At 40.4% G+C, this 17,209-nt stretch overlaps 1 long non-coding RNA gene across 1 annotated transcript in view; it reads left to right on the forward strand.

Moving 5' to 3' along the window:
• Window positions 1–16,095, forward strand: part of LOC137171909 (uncharacterized) — a 47,139-nt gene extending 31,044 nt beyond the window's left edge. The window contains exon 3 of the long non-coding RNA XR_010924835.1: window positions 15,616–16,095. This is a non-coding gene — a long non-coding RNA (uncharacterized lncRNA). The remainder of the gene's footprint in view (window positions 1–15,615) is intronic.
• Window positions 16,096–17,209: the final 1,114 nt, after the last annotated feature.

Below are 17,209 nucleotides of genomic sequence, written 5' to 3' on the forward strand. Positions count from 1 at the left end.
TGTCTGTACACAATTTCATGGTAATCCACCCGATTTGAGATATTTCAGATGGGACCAAAGTATTGGCCAACTGACCAAGTGGTAGATTGACATTTCTATCCATGGAGCCACTCCACAAGCATGGTTAAAAAATATACAATTCATGAAAACAGCCATGCTTGACCACTCAACTTTCATATGCCAAGGCTTGCAAACATTTTTGAACCCAATGCAGCCCTAAAATGTTATTTTTCAGTAAGGTAAAGTAAAAAAACAGCTTTTATTTATCTTGAATTGGTGAAATGTGATCATGTTTCCTAGTCTGAGTTAAAATCCTGGCAGCACAGTTTTGGATGAGTTGGAGGCGGGAGAGAGATTTTTTACTGATGCCAGAAGACAAGGATTTACAGCAGTCCAATCGACTGGTTATGAAGGCGTGGATGACAATTTCCAGATTTTTGGTAGAAAGAAATGGTCTAATCCTTGAAATGTTTCTGAGATGATGAAAGCAGGATTTAACCATGTTTGTCTAACCTAAGGTTTTGATCAAAAATGACACCAAGATTTCTGCAACGCTGAGTTATTGAATGGGACAATGACCCAAGACTGATATGACTGTTTGATATTTGGGTATTTGCACTGTCAATATCGCTGTTATCTCTGTTTTACCAGCATTTACCTGCAGGAAATTTTGTGACATCCACTTGGATGTCAAGCGTTCTGATAGTTGTTTGCAGGGTTACATCTTGGATAGATCTAAGTATCGTCTGTGTAAACATGGAAACTGATATTATGCTTTCGATACGGTGGCCTACAGCAGCAGCCTACAGCAATACCAACGCAGAAACACCTGTCTTTAAGGTAGGACCTGAATCATTGCAGAGCAGTGCCACTGATACCCACCCAGGTTTCAAGATGGTCCAAAAGGATATCATGGTCAATGGTATCGAAGGCTGTGCTTAGATCCAGGAGAACAAGAATAGATTTATGGCCAGCATCAGCTGAAAGCAGTAAATCATTTATGACCCTCATTATATTGCTCATTTCAGAATCATCTGAACACTGTCAAGGAGTGGTTGTGCTGGAAAGTCAGCGTAGCCAGGTATTGTTTATCAAAGAAACAAAATTTGCTGTGAGCAAATTTGTGCCGTTTTTGTTGGGGTGTCAACTGTCTATTTTGTATAAAACTTTCCTATTCCAAAATACATTGAAATGATCAATGAAGCTGAAACTGGTGGTAGAACACAGCACCTGGAGCCACTGAATAAAACCAAATAGCTGGCTAAAACCCTCACACCCTTGGAGTCGAAATAGGCCCAGATATTACACATTGTTTACCCAGACTTTCAACAGTTACAGCAAGAAGTTCGATATTATGTTGGAGTTTGATTGATTGTTTATACCTGACGTCATCCACCCATGTGGATGAAGACTGCATGGGTGGATGGGTAGAGCTCAATAATTGAAGGGATTTACCGGGCTATATCCAAGATTTTTGCACCAGAGAAACAGTATGTTAAGCCCCTGGGGAGTTCCACAAAGCGAACAATTGAGTCTCCCACCACCAGAAACTTCGGATGTGAGACATTGCTTCCATACATGGCAAGATTTGGGGGGGTCTCTGAAGTTGATAACAGGTGCAGAAGGGGGCATTCTGTCAGCTTGAGCTGGACCGGACTGCTGGGCAGAGTCTATTCCATCTAGCTGATGAGGGATGGCAGAGGCCTCCAGACAATAAGACTCGGGCCTGCGGGGCGGAGATGATACCCTCAGACGTTTAGGCTGGAAGGACTGGACAGTGCGTCATTCACAGGGCTAGCTAGGTACTTAGTTCAAATAGCAGGCTCAGGGGCAGATACACTGTTGTCAAATGGTAGATTAGATAGTGGACCAAAGAAATTTGACAGGGGGTGGACACTGTCAACCCCTGGGGGTTCGAAAAAAGGGAGTGACAGTCTCTTATTTCCTTTGACCACTGATGCCCTAGATGACCCAGATGGAGACTTTTTACAGGAGAGACCAAACTTTTCTACGCTGTCATCATCAGGCAGCTTGTTGTCGAGGGCAGCAGTCTCCAGCTCGACCAGCCAGGAGTGCAGTTGAGCTTGCCGGCTAAATAGTTTGCTGATCAGGCTCTCAGTTGTTAGGAGCTCTGCCCTGAGCCCAGGGAGCACAGGATCTGTCACCATATCTGTGGAAAACACAGTCTCTCAAGTGGATAACACACAATTGCGTTTCAGACACTGGCTTGGATTTCTGACAACCAGCAGCAGAGCAGGTATCAGGCGGTGAAGCAGTGTGAAATCTCCTGGATCTCCTGTCGAATGTTACCTTCAAACGCAGCAAGACAGTTTCTTGTGACTCAAGTAAACTGCTATGTTGGACTGATGTTGACAATAATGAATGGATGACCTTTTGTGAGTTTCTCTTCACAGCTCAAGAGGAAATTAATGGACTTTCAGTGACAAGGTGATCATGTAGTTCACTGTGTGAACACATGATGAGACTATGTATAGGTACAGTATGTCAGAGTAGGTGTGGATGAGTATACTAATCAGCAGGGACAGCAGCGGCTCTGGGGTAGCAGATTGTACAGTTGAGCCCCCGGGGGCTGTCTTTGGTTTAATTCAATGAAACATGGTGCCAGTTTGATAATCTCATGACATGTCCACCTCATCCTTTCATCCAACAACCATACCCAGTTCCTGAATACAAGGGAGCACAGAAATATCTATGCAGTAGCATCAAGTACTGTATATTTTATTTCTAGGAGAAAATGTGAAAGTATGACAAATGTAGATATTCAAGTCTCTTTACTTTTTTTGCACCGAAATAAAAACTATAAACTTACTGCAGCTATTCGACATATTTTTCCATTTTTCAAAAGAGGATAAAACAGTTTTTGGACGTATTTGTGAAAACTGATGCTGCTAAGCTTCAAGCTTGAGATGGTGTTTTCCATGGCAGCAATTCACTGATGTTAAAGAGTGTTCCTGGGAGTCTTGCTGTCAGCTTCTGTGGTGCAATATTGAATGGGGAACGTCATATAGGGTATGAACATTGATACTGTTTGTTTTTTTACCACCTTTTTTCAAGACCCTTACAGCATTCAACACTTGGGAGGACCTCCCAGCGTGTATTCCATTCAAAAGAGTAAGCTAGCAAGCTGGGCTAACTATAGTTACAGTACACCTTTCTGTAACGCAAGGAGCTGCCAATAACTCAGAAGGTGTTGAAATAAAATGAATGAAAAGTAACATTTAGTGGTAATCAGTGCTAATGTTAACAAGCAAAAGCTAATTTAGCTGTCTCTCTTTCATTGGTCCGCTTGTGGTGATGGCAAATGACCAGAATGTCAAATTCACAGCAATGAGTAGTCCTGCTGTAACCATAGCAATCCGTAAATTATGGAGTGCTAACAATGGCTAACAATCTCAGCCCCCATGCTGGTTAACAACTTGACGGTCTGTTGGAACTGACCTAAGATTACAAACCATGTTCACCAACACAGACATTTGACAGCACCAAAAATTCATGGAAATGGCCATTAAAGAAAATGAATAAAACCTAAATTTCTTCTTTTTTGGTAATTTCAATTTTGACAAAATAAGCACACAAGTCAAAACAAACACCAAGGATATATTTCTTTGCAAAAATGTATTCTGATTTCAGTTTGACAAATTTATTCTTAGCAGACATATTTTTCATGTCAAGGAAGATAACTTTTCATATGCCATAGCCTTCCTATTTAATATGTTTTTTTTATAAATCAGAAGCAGATAGTGTACCTCATACATTCCTGTCACCACAATATTTACCATTGGTGAGATGGGAGGAAATGGGAGATTGTTTTCTAAAGGAGGCAGATGCGTCTTTTCATCTGTGAATCACTGGAGCTCTCACAAGCAGCACATGCACTGTATATACAACACAAACTGCAAATGAAATGAGAAAACTAAATACTTGAGGAAATGTGAAATATTTAGGTTGACATCTTAGACAGCGTACTCCACATCCTTATATTTATGCAAATTGTTGGATGTATAGAAAATATAGAAATGCAGCGTTTCTAGAAATGTGGGAAATTGTCTGACAAATTACTCTCTGTCTGACAAATTACTCTCTGGGGACCAATTTGCAATCAGCACTCATATCACTCATCCGCAACGAATGCTTTCAGTGATGATGATAGCCACATAGTGAGACATGCTAGAGCCATTCATCCCTGTCTCTATTGTCAGTCATAATGAAGTTATACTCTTCATTTTGGAGATTGAGAAACATCAAAGATCTGCTCTTTGTTCCTTCTCAACTCCAGATGAATGTATTCATTCCTTCATTCTCAGTCTCCTCCTTTTCTTTCTTGGCAGTTCCTCTCTGTTTCTCTGTTCTGCTTCTCTTTCAGGCTTTAAATCTCTTTGCCGTCGCTCTCTGCTTGCTGATGTTGCCAATTTCTTTTTTTTTCTCTGAAACTCATCTCCATTTGGGATTTCTTGAACAAATCCTCCCTTCTCATCAAAGACCTTCTTGTTCTGCGTTTCTTTCAAGACTAAATCAATACCTGGACACAGCAGGAGGTGTTGAGCAACTACTGGCACCAACAGACCAACTATTTGTATCTCTTAATTCAACTAAGAGGTCAGCAGAGGCCTGATTTTTCATACTCTGGACAAACATACTGATCAGCTTAAAGGCTAGCTTGACAGACAGGGCTGCTGTTGATCAAAAGGCCTCATTAACATTTCAATCTGCCGCTGCCCAGATAAGACAACGACGCCCATTTTGAGATGGGCGCCGTCTGTCAGATGTGCTGGGTGGCCAGTAATGATGGTGATATTTCATGTATGTTATCACAATCTCCATGCGTCTATCTTTCAAATAACAGATGCCACTGGCTTAATGTGTCTACCTTCCATTTTAATGAAAACATCGGTTACCATAGGTCTTGTGATTCACAAACAGATTTTCTTTTTTTCTTTTTGCAAATTTAAAAGACAAATTGAGTAATATCTCCTTTGATTTGAAGGTGAAACTTAAACATTAGCCAGAGCTCCACTGACCTTTAAAATCTTTGAATATTTGCAGATTTGAGAAACATAAATTAATTCAGTAATGCATGTCAGCTCTCTGGACTTCTCCCAGTCTGAGGATCAATATTCCGCATCCTGAGGAAAACTATAGCATGGATTTCTGCAGTGATATGGCTTCTTGAAAAGACTGTGAGAAATACAAGGCCTCAAAGTTGAATTCAAGTTTCACTCAAACCACTGAAAACCAAAGACAAATCAGTTACTTCAGTATATGAAACCCTGATTTGTGTATACTCTCACAGTCATTCAGCAAGACATGATTCACAGTATTTAATTGCTCTACTGTCTTATGGCATGTATTGTGTATATACATTATCCATCCTGCAGCTGGAGAAACATGCTGACAGTCCAATCAAATGAGTTATATTGAGCCTCTTCCCCCTTTCAACACTAGATCATGTCCTCATAATTGCTGGAATGGTGAGGAGGGATGTCATAAATGCCGGACAGAGAGAGAGAGATATATATATATAGAGAGAGAGTACAGGATGTGGAAGAGAGAAGAAGAAACAGAGGAGACAGGAAGATGTGAGGCAGGCCGAGAGAAAGGAGCAGAAACAATGTGAGTGATAAAATAAAGAAGAGAAAGGCAGAGAGACGAAACTGAAAAACTCTGAATGTGCCAGGTTGTGAACAAATCTACAAGCCTTGTGAGTAATATAAATATGATTTCACCCCCACGTCGACCAATGGAATTATGATTGCTCTTTTGTCAAGGCCAGGGTCTGCAGTGTGTGTGTGTGTACGTGTGAACGTGTTTGACTTGTGTTGTCTGGCACCCGTTCAACTATAATGAATAAGACTTAGTCTAAGTCTGACTGGACACAATAAGACCAGGATGAGGAAGACTGGATGCACAGGGAGCTTAATTGCAGCTTGACAATTCTGATCATTTAGTGTCACCTTTCTTATACACAGTAATGAACAGGAAACACTTGAGAAAATGAGCCAAATATAATGAAATCAGGAGTCTGGTAGATCTGTTATGTTGCAGGATGTTTTCCTGGCATCATTACATCTACTTAAAAAGACCAACAAGTAAGACTTTTATTGCACCATAGAACAAAATGGCCTGATGTGAGTCGATAAAGGTTGTTGATCAATACCAGTGACTCAAAGATTGCTCAACCATGAAGTCTAAAAAGCCTTTTTCTCCAGCCAAAAAGCAAATGGCAGAGCAGTGTCATTATGCCCGTATTATGCATTCAGTTGTATTTCTTCTGTGAAGATTCTAACGATTTAGTTGCAATTCCTGCTCCTAGATAGAGTGTGATAGAGGAAGAGTTTACTCAGTGCCCCCATTAACAGCTAAATATATTTAGTATTACTGTGGGTGGGTAATGAAATGAAAAAACAACAACCATAATGTGCCTTAATAAGATGTTGCACCATTATAAGCATTTAGAACATTTTTGGTATTCAATTTATAATTATTTTGAACATTACTGAAGGGTATCGAGAAGTTTTTCCATATTACTGTAAATGCCGCAATTTAATGTTCCTGGTGACGCATTTGGTGACCAAGAAAAACCCTGCAACTCTCAGGTTCTCTTACAATAATCTAAAGTCTCCCTCCACTCAATGTGTTTTTCTTCTTGTTCCTACAGTTGGATGTTTGAGCTTCACTGTACAGAATGATGTGTGTGCAGAGTTTGACACTAGAAGGCTGTTTTCACATTCATCTGCTGAAAGTGGACAGTGTTCTCTGTGCTCACTGAAAATCTGAGTTTTAGGGGCAGGCCTATCAGCAGGATTTCTGACATGAGTCTGGAGGCAATGGTGGTCCAGTATTCAACTTACACAAGTGAGATGTGGAAATTAAAAATGAAATATATTTGCATATTCATAGATTCTGGATTTTTAATGAGGGAGAATGAGTAGATGCCATTTTAAGGATTTTAAAGTGGTAATTATAGTTTTTTTGTGGAAATTCATATTAGACACAAATTATCGATCTTTAAGGAAAAAAATTATATTAAATGTATGCTTATTTAGTTTTATATTTTTAATTTTTAATTAAATGTTTTGTATGTATTGTCTGTTTCGACAGAGTTGTTGTCAGCAGTCATACAGCTAGACTATTAGGTTTTTGGTATTTGTTAGTGTATCCAATGTTTGGAAATTTTTTAAAACATGTGCCTCCCATAAAAAATGGTAATTCCCCTGTAGTTGTAACTGATTATAAATGATTAAAGATGTTTTTCATGAAGACAGTTTAATTTGTTTAGTTTGAATGGGTACATTTTAACTGAATGCATTTAATAAAAATCCCATTTAAACCAAAATCAAGTAAACACATCCAACCTGGAATTGGTCTTGATTGGCCACTCTCACTACACAATCACTAAAATCAGCACAATCAGGCTGGTGTGCAGTGGTTAAACAGGAAAGCCTACATTCAGTGGATTTTTCTCATTTGATTATAGGAGCTGCTCTCACAGTTTAGTAATCTGATGGCTTTGCCATCAAATTAATTCAATACAAGTAATTTTTTAAATGGGCATGTGCATATGTGTTGTTGCATGCTCAAATGCACACATACCACATCTTTCTAGACTTACATCCTGCATCATACTGCTACATTTGGTAGACACATTGTGTGAGATGCAAAGGAATCGAAATATATTTCAGCATGTGAGTGTTTTATTGATTATCTCTACAGTGTTGCATTACATGCTAACGGCAGGGCTGTGGGTAAACTGGGCAGCTAAGTGGTGATATGTAAGTCTGAGAGGATGTGGTGGTGTTGGTGGGGGGCAACACCACTGTCAGCAGAATTAAAACTTGGAGGAACATCAAGAATATTTGTCTTCCAAAGTCTGCAGGCTACAGAGACGCTGGACAGAAAGTGGTTCAGCAAAGTCTTGCATGACTGAATAGGCCGCAGTTTAGCCTACTGTAACTTGCTGCTTGCTGAACTTGCTGAACAGCTGCCACCATGGACCCAAGCAATAACAGAATAAGGTTAATGTTAAAATGTTATGTAACAGCAGCACAAGTAGAGAAAATATTACAGAAACATCAACCCAATGTTTGCTCATACAAACTAAATTTCACCACATAAACTACTGTTCATATCAGACCAAAGACTGGATAAGCAAAACCCCCAAGTGTGTTGAATTGCAAAAGGATGCATTTTGTTGCTTATGAGTTCAACAATGAATGTCTTATTTCTACTTTCTACAAAAGTTTTATAGTCTTCTTTAAAGGTAGTCTGTATATGTCTTACAGGGGTGACCAAAGTTCAGAGGCTACTGTATGTTTGTGGAACCTGGAAGTGATTGGATGCATCAACTAAATCAGCTCCTGTCCGTCCCATTTTCCCAATCAATTCCACTTTGGATACTGCAGCAGCCCTCCAGATATTTCCCCTGGCTTGGGATCAATAGTGGGATTGAATGATTGAAGACTACTAATCCAATTGACTTTTTTTAACCCCATTTGACAGAGATCTATTCAGAAGCCCTGAATTGTTTTCTCTTGCTTCCCTTAATTTAAAGTGGGCTAAATGACAGATAGAGACAGAGGGTATTAGTGTCTTTGGGCTTGATTGTGATCACTGGCCAAAGAGTACATCTACGCTTGGTTTGAATTTATCATTGTGCACATACTCTGCTTTTCAGTAGTAGCTAGTGATATCCATTTAGGTGAGTGCTGTTACAAATCAGCTGGCTTTCCACCATATTTACCTTAGCACAGCACCCGTTGCTTTGAAATGCGCTGGACACTGTGGGCACTTCCTTTGAATTCAAGGCTCTTTGGAAGTCAGGGACATACAACACAACAGGGCTCTGGCTCTATTATGTTAAACAAACAAGCAGCAAATATGAGCCCTGCCGAGAACTATTTCAACCTCACCCCTGTTTTAGGGTGATTGCTAGAGTCGTCCATATCTGCACTGATGGAGAACAAGGAGCTCTGCACACTTTATTATGCGCTACCATTGATATTCAGATGGATACACAATCATCCAAATAGCTGGAAAGATCTTGCAGCCTTCCTGGACCACTTGGGATTTAAAAAAAGACCCTGAATCCAACTATCCTTGTACTATACAGACTTCAAGACCTTGGCAGCTCACAATAACCCATCTGAACCGCCTTTTTAATACCTCGTATTCACCCTCTGCCTTTTAGTGTTCATGTTGCATCGTGTCTGCGAAGGACCATCGGTGGAAGGAAATGAGATGCGGCGGGTGGCCTGACAGAAAGCCTTTTACTAGTTTAAGATCAGCCACAGGTATTAAGCTGATCTCAGAGCCCAACAAAGCTCCGGCGAAAAGCCCAGGCAGGCAGGCGGCAGCTCAGACAACAGGGAATCAGATAGAAATCATTGAGATACACTGAAGCAGGCTACCGATGCACAGTAATCTTGGGGAAAATAGAAAGCTGAGGCTTTAATGTTAGTTTTGTGTTCCGGGGGAAATTAGCGTCAGATTGGGTTGCTATTTGATGTCGGAATAGAGATTTTGCATATGCTGATGTTGATACATCTGTGATTGCGCTTTTTTTACCTTCATGTTCTCTCAAGCTTAGCCATTCCCATCATCATGTCTATCTCAGTCACAGCTCTATTCTCAGTATGCACCTTTAATCCCACCTCTATCCCCTCCCTCGCTGTGTCACACCCTCATACCTCTCTGTGGCTCACATACTTATGAATTTTTCCCTTTTTTTGTTCTGGTTAACCACTGGCAGATGACAGGAAAAATACCCTCTTCCTTTTTCTTTTCCTCTGGCGTTTTGAGCACGTCATCAGTCTAATGCAATCAAGGCCAGCCACCTGCCCTGGCCACCACAAACCACCACCTACACAACAGAGCTTTTGTCTTTACGCACAAAGACACGGGGTCTGTTCTCAGAAGGACTGGGACGAGGAAGAGGAATGAAGGAATGGGAGGTGGAGGGAAAGGTAGTGAGACAGAAACCGAATCCAGTGAAGGTTTGTGCGGCCTTTATGTTTAACTAAATGCGATTAAGTGAGACATAAAAAAACAATAAGCATAACTAATTCGCCAGAGTTTCATTTCAAAGCCCTTTTACATTTTGCTGTTGTCATGTGAAACCCTTTCTTATGTTTTAAATTCAATTGGAGGATTACATGGTTCTTTGTGGATTTAGAAAATTCGAAAACCCTCCAGCGTATGAAACCATTTCAAAGAGAGACAAAAACTGATATCACGCTGAGAAATTAACATTTTTTTATATGTGACGTGGTTTACCTGACAAATGACTGGTCATGTGGGTTATAGTGTTAAGAGAAGAAAAGCCAAAGGAGTGTTCCTGCATGTGTTGATCTATTAAGGGTAACGATTCAATATCTACAGCATGAGCGCACGGAGCTTTAGTCGCTGCAGTCTTAAGGGAAATAAGACAGGAACGCTTTTGTGTAAAGCTAAATCAATATGTCCTTTGAATGGCAAAAACACAGACAGCAGAGGTCTTGGATGCGCTGTCCATTTGATAGTGTTAGCAGTAATAGAGTCTGATGTGTATGTTTTATGAGGCAATAATACCTCAAGGTTTGTCGTATTTTACTCCAACTGATCCATATCCTCTATTGCTTTTATTGTGCCAGATATCATAAAGCAAAAATCCTGTAAGCTGCAGTATAAAATCACAAAGACAATAAAATAATGAAGGCACAAAGCGCAGATATAAAGGTATGCATGCTTCATGGCTCATATCACCCAGCATTAGGGAGTACAGTGGAACAGGTCCCATACTCATAATGGTTTCAATTTTTTAATACACTTTCTATCCCTAATGCATTTGCATGGTGAGAACTATTTCTGTAAAAGAAAAAAAAGCAGAGAAATGGATAAGGGTCAGACTTCATCGTAATTTTGCCCGACATTGGATGAGCGGAGGAGAAACAGCCGCCCTTCTTTCTCTCACTCCGTGTTCAATAAAGCTCCCTCTGAGGCGAGGGAAAACAGCAGACGCACCTTTCTTTTTACCCTGAGGGGAAAGTACCTCACATTGAGGCGATCACTGAAAGGTCAAGCCTCTCTGAATCTCCTGGAAACTCCATTCAGGAGACACACTTCCTGTGCCATACTGGGCTCCGTCCAGCTATCATCTCTGTTACAATAACATTTCCATGACCCGGCAGGGGGATATGAGCTCCAGAGGTGTAGAGAATGTCAGGACAACGTTTTGACCTTTTGATTGTCGTGAATTTAGATGGGTATCTAACACTGTTTATGTCAGAAATGCAACCTGTGTCTTTTGCATTTACTGTGGCCTTTCCCTCTGTCACTGCTCTGTGTGTGTCTTTCTTCAACACACCCAATTTTAACATTTAAGGATATTTTTATTTATATAGCAGCTTTAAAAACGGGATTACAAAGTGCATCACAAAACAAAAGGAGCAACACACAATATACAATAAACTTAACGAGGGAGCAAACATCCAATGATGTCATTTAAAAGTTGATATTTAATACAAGTTGAATTTCTTGATCTCGTAAGATTTTAAAATCAAGACCCAAATTGTGTTAATTTCTCTGTTATGATCTTGATAATTCAAATTGTCGAATGAAATGAACCACAGATCTGAATCACCACAAAAATTGTTTCTTTGGTTGTTAGCCATGCTAGCAGGACGACAGCACCAATCAGTTGATTGGTTCACCTCTTTGGTCAGGCTGAAATATCTCAACAATCACTAAATGGAATTGCTGTCTTGAAATTTGGCACAGACATATATGTTCCTTACAGGACGAATCCTACTGACTTAAGTGATACCATGACTTTTCCTCTAGTACCAGAATGAGGCTGACATTTGTCATTTTGAGCGAATTCGGCCTGACGACTGTTGGATGCGCAGACATTCATGTCCCCCTCAGGATGTATTTCAACAACTTTTGTGATCCCATGACATTTCCTCTAGTGTCATCATAAGATCAACTTATTTATTTATTTTTCTTGCTTATTATTTAACATGCTAACATGCTGTTATTAGCATTTAGCTCAAAGCAGCACTGTGACTAAGTACAATCTGTTTGGCAGAGATGACAGAAGAGGCACAGACAGCAACACCAGCGGAAAGCTAAAAAAAAGAAAAATTGCACATATAAATATTTAAACAGTTATACAGTACATTACAAACACATTCTCAGACATTTAAGACTTGCACATGCACAATTGGACACTTGATTGATGGAGTGAGGTCAGATTTGTGTTAAATCAGTCCTTACTGCTGAATTCCTGCAATTGAAATAAGAATGAAGGTATAACTCCCTTAACTCACAAACTGGAGTTTTGTATCATGGGACACTTCTACACAAAGTTCATCCTGATACAAGTGCAAGCCAGCTAGTACTCAGAAAAAATGTCGGCAGTAAAACAGACTGAGAAACAGAATGAATGGTGCATTGCTGATCAATTCATCATTGAACATATTGCGGCCATTTGGTTGCACTGAAGTATAAAACGGATCATAAAAGGGCTACAATATAAAACTGTGTTAAGTGTTTTTGTATAGCTTCATGACTCAGTGGCACAATAACTCTCTGAAACTATTTCCTCAAAATACAGTTTATCCATCGAAATCCCTGCAACTGTAGTTTTGTGGCTTTGTGGTTCCAAGCTGTGTGTGTGTGTGTGTGTGTGTATGTGTGTGTATGTGTGTGTGTGTGTGAGAGAGTCTAGAGCCAGACTTGTTCCTCTAGCAGAAAAACAAAGACAAGTGCCTCCTTCACTGTGTCACCGTGACTGATTGTCTTCCCACACAGTCATACATACAGTTGGTGCACACACACGGGCAGCACACCGGGAAGCCAGGGCAGCGTTGCAAAGTAGAGTCCGCTACCTCTTAGAAAGCTCATGTTTATGCAGGCATTCTGTGTGTTTCTGGCTGACAGTGATGGGGCTTGGTTGACACATTACTAGTGAAAGGAGGAGAAAAGCAAACACAATACGAGGAACAATGAACGTAAGAAATAATGAGTAGATGAATGAGAGGAAAGGAGAAGAAAGGAGAGGAGCTCCCTGGTAAGTCTACAGTGGGGAGTGTGTTGATGTGAGAAGAAGAAATAGATGCAGACGTGGAGACAAACTAAGAGGAGGGAGGTAAGAGTTGCAAAGTCAGCAGTGAAGCGGCAGGTGTGTGTGGGAGCTCCTAGGTGAGCTGCAGAAAACCGCTGGAATAGGCAAGTTAGTTAGTGTGCTAGTGTGTGTGTATGTGTGTGTGTGTACATTGTCCACTATGAGTAAAGATCCCGGATGGAATAGGTTCATATATCATCCTCCTAATGGTGTTGGCCCGGAGTCAAATCTTTGAGATATGTCTCTTTCTCTCTCATTATGACTTAACGACTTCAGGACCTGTCTCCATTTAGCTCTATTTTAGCTCAGCTGTCATAACTGTTGAGATTTACTGGAGAGCGATTCCTCCACTCCCACTGCATTTAGCAACCCAAACATGTCTCTACTGAGCAGACAGCTGAATTAATAGTGAGATTTCAGTGTTTTCAAGCCATCAGGATGTTTATACCCCTTTCAGGTCTCAACATGAGGCTTTGCTCTGGCAGCACACCCTTTCCTTGTGAAGATGGGCAACACTAAACCCATAAAATGTTCTAATATAAATGTTGATTTTGTTAGATGGTATCTGTAGAAGAGGTCATGTAAAAGCATGGAGAGAGAAAAAATTTGTTTAGCCAAAGGAGCATGTCAAAAGATAAGAATGTTTTTTTTACTCAAATGGTGGTTACAGTGATTAATTCAAATATTTGCATGAAATTGAATATTTGGGCATGTGGAAAAATAACATTCAGAATGAAAGGAACATTAGAGTGAGAGTAAGGCAGTTTATACCATATCCTAATGAAGAAATGCAGTAATACTGATCACTTGCTTAAACTTTAGATTAAATTTCAAATTAAATTGAGTAGAACTGGTGCAAAACTTTTCCTGGGTAAAAGTTAGAAATTCCTCATGAGAAGTTTAACTTAAATATTAAGTGTAATTCTACTGAAATTTGATGCAGAAAAAACTTCTGATTAAGGCAGATTCAGTTAAAGTCCACTTCCACAGTCAAATTAATTACTTAAAATTGGGCTGCAACTATTGACTAGTTTCATTAGTATGCTTTAAAAAAAATGCAAAAATTAGGGAAAATTGCCCATTTGCCAAAGCCCAAATTACTTGTTTTGTCCAACCAACAGACCAAAACCCCAAACATTTGTGATCATGTTTTTTTTCCACTTTGGTTTTTATACAGATCAAACAAACAAGATATAACATCTTTATTAGTGAGCTTTGGAGGTGCTCATAAGTGATTTCTTTTATTAAGACAGAGCCAAGCTAGCTTTTCCTAGTCTTTGTGCTAAGCTAAACTAACCATCTCCTGGCAGCTTAAAGTCCAACTGAAATTAAGATGCCTTTTTTTGTCTACTACATGGCTTTCAACCATAGGCAGAGCAGATGGTCACACTGAGCCTGATAGCATCCTGCTACACAACACAAGAGCCACAGACTCTGAACAAAAACCCACATTAGCCATCCTGCAAAAGTCTCCTTCTTATGTAACTTGCAAACATGAACACACGTCTTATTCTGCACCTTAGCTTGTACAACGAGCCACCAAACAGACATTACCAGGGAAAAGTGCAAAGCTAACATCAGTTAGCAGGCTAAATAGCTAATTAGCTGCTCAGCTGCAGCATCTGTAAGTGTCCCTTTGGACCTGTTAGTTGCTGGTTTGGTCGTTGCTCTTCAAGAAATCTCTGTTAGCAACACACTGTCTGTCCATGACTTGTAGCCACAGCAGTTTGTTTACTTCATCTCAGCTCTGTATGATGTAACACTGGTAGCCTGCCGGCTAATGTCAATCAAACAAACCTTCCCCTTGGCTGAGACAAAAAGAAGCATTTCTGATATTTTTCTTCATTCTAATAATACAAAACTATCAACGACACATTAAAAAAAAACATGCTGACATTATTTTAGACTGTAAAGAGGAAGGATTAAATGTGATTTCAGCTGGACTTTAATATTTTTCAAACAAAATTCAATCTAAATCTATGCCTTCCTAAAATGTGCTGGCCTCTTCATGCTGCAGCATAACTTCAAAGGGGAACCTGCAGGTCAAGGAGCATCTGAATCAATCAGAGTAAACCTTAACTAACAAATGTACCACATATGACTGCTATTTGGCAAGGATCAGGGAGGGTGCTGAGGGTCTATATCTGGACCTGAGCTGCGAGCGCCATGCTGGGGAGGCCTGGCGGTCAACGGAGCCGCACTCCACAATAAACACATGCTTGTACAAAAATGATCCAAACAGGAACACTCATCCATCCATGCCAACCTTCATTAAAGTGGTCCGCCCAAGCTCTAATTATAGGATTACAGGGCAGCCAGCAGGACAAACACAGCAAGAGCCTCTGGTTGGATGCGACTTGCCCAAACACACTGATCACTGTACCTAGTGACCCAGGTATCCACCCACAGGCACACACACACAAACACACACACTCCACTGCACAAACCCAAAACACTAATTTACACAGTGCTGCTCTTTCTCTCCCTCTCCGCAGGACGCTGTACACACTTCTCAGAGTTTGAACCAACACACTGACACACACAAACCAAACAAGACATATACCTGGGTAAGTATAGTGCTGACCGCGTGCCTCCCAAACAGACTTAAAAATAACCCCAAAGGTGGAGCAACTCGGAGATTTGGCCCCATAGTCTGATAGTGGAGAAAAGCAGACAGGGTCAGAGAACTCTTCTCAATAACATCTTATTATAGCCACAGACTGTCTGGGCTTTTAAGATGTTTTAAGAGATGACCCTCAGGAGCCTGTGTCACCACTTAAAAGTCTTGATTCGAGGAGGGGGGCATACATCCTTTAATTCCTTTCCTCCTTTCTAAATTTTTGGTATAGGCGGCTCCAGTGGTTTTAGTTCCTTCATTCCTTCCTTCAGTGGTCAGATCAGTATGATGGAAATGAGGAAATGACTTTACCTGCATGTCCAGGTTTGGCATACTGTAAAACCAGAACTCTTGGAGTTTCTGCATGATGGTACAGAAGCACTGAATTCTTCACATTTCATTTATTTAACAATATAGTTTTCTTTACAGTACTTTTTTTGTGTGTGAAATTGTGGAGTATTTGCATTATTGTGGCATAAAATATGGGCTACAGGTAGTTGTCAACCCACAGATTGTGATTATACTAATGAAAACAAAACAGCCCACATTAACAGTTTACTGTTTTGTCATAATTATTCATGAAGGCATAAATTGTATATTTTGTACACTAATACTGGTGTAGAGCCACTGATCTGAGAAGAGCTGCCAAGATACGTGTTTTTTTAAGCCCTCTGGCATCATCTTAAGGAACAATGAAGTCTCTATGAATATTGCATTTTTCTCTAAATGAGATGCCAATTATTTTTATCAACAACTTCCATCCTTCTGTAAGTAAAAACAAAGTGGCGATCACAAACAGAACAAATCTCTCTCACACGACCCTAATATGCAATCAAGCAGAATGTCAACATTGCTTTGTGCTGACACCCACAAGTGATAATTGTGTAAACAAAAGGAGCATAATTCATTCAAATGTTATAAGGAGATAGATGAAAAGGGACAACAAAGGAGTACAAATATTATCAAGAACAGTAGCATCGTGGAAATAAAAGAAGAGCCCCTGGGGGTGAGAGCAATTCAGAGAGAAAGTCTGGTGATTTCAGAATGTCATCGGGTTTCAGGAGACTGTGGGTGTTTTTGCAGAAATGATTATCATGACAGTTTAAACGTCTGTGTTTACACATCTAGCTTCTGAGCGGAGCAACTGTAAATGGAGGTGAGGAGGGGCTGACAGAGGAGGAGGAGGAGGAGGAGGAGGAGCGGTGAGAGCGGCGTGAGGCTTATTGGGGCCAACAGAGGGCATTGTTATCTGTAATATCCATTCAAATGTGCCGTATCAGATGCAGTGAGTGCGGCGCTGCTCAGGGATGGAAATTAGTCTTGTTCTCCACTCAGCCCTGGTCACGCCAAGGGCAAATTCAGACAAATGAATTTACTCAGACAATACATATGGAGAACTGGCGATACAGAGGGATGCATGAATGGCAGGAACAGTGGAGGGATGTGAAGCAGGGAGGGTTGATGCCTCAGTG

Source organism: Thunnus thynnus, chromosome 20, assembly GCF_963924715.1.
Source record: "Thunnus thynnus chromosome 20, fThuThy2.1, whole genome shotgun sequence".
NCBI lineage: Eukaryota > Metazoa > Chordata > Actinopteri > Scombriformes > Scombridae > Thunnus > Thunnus thynnus.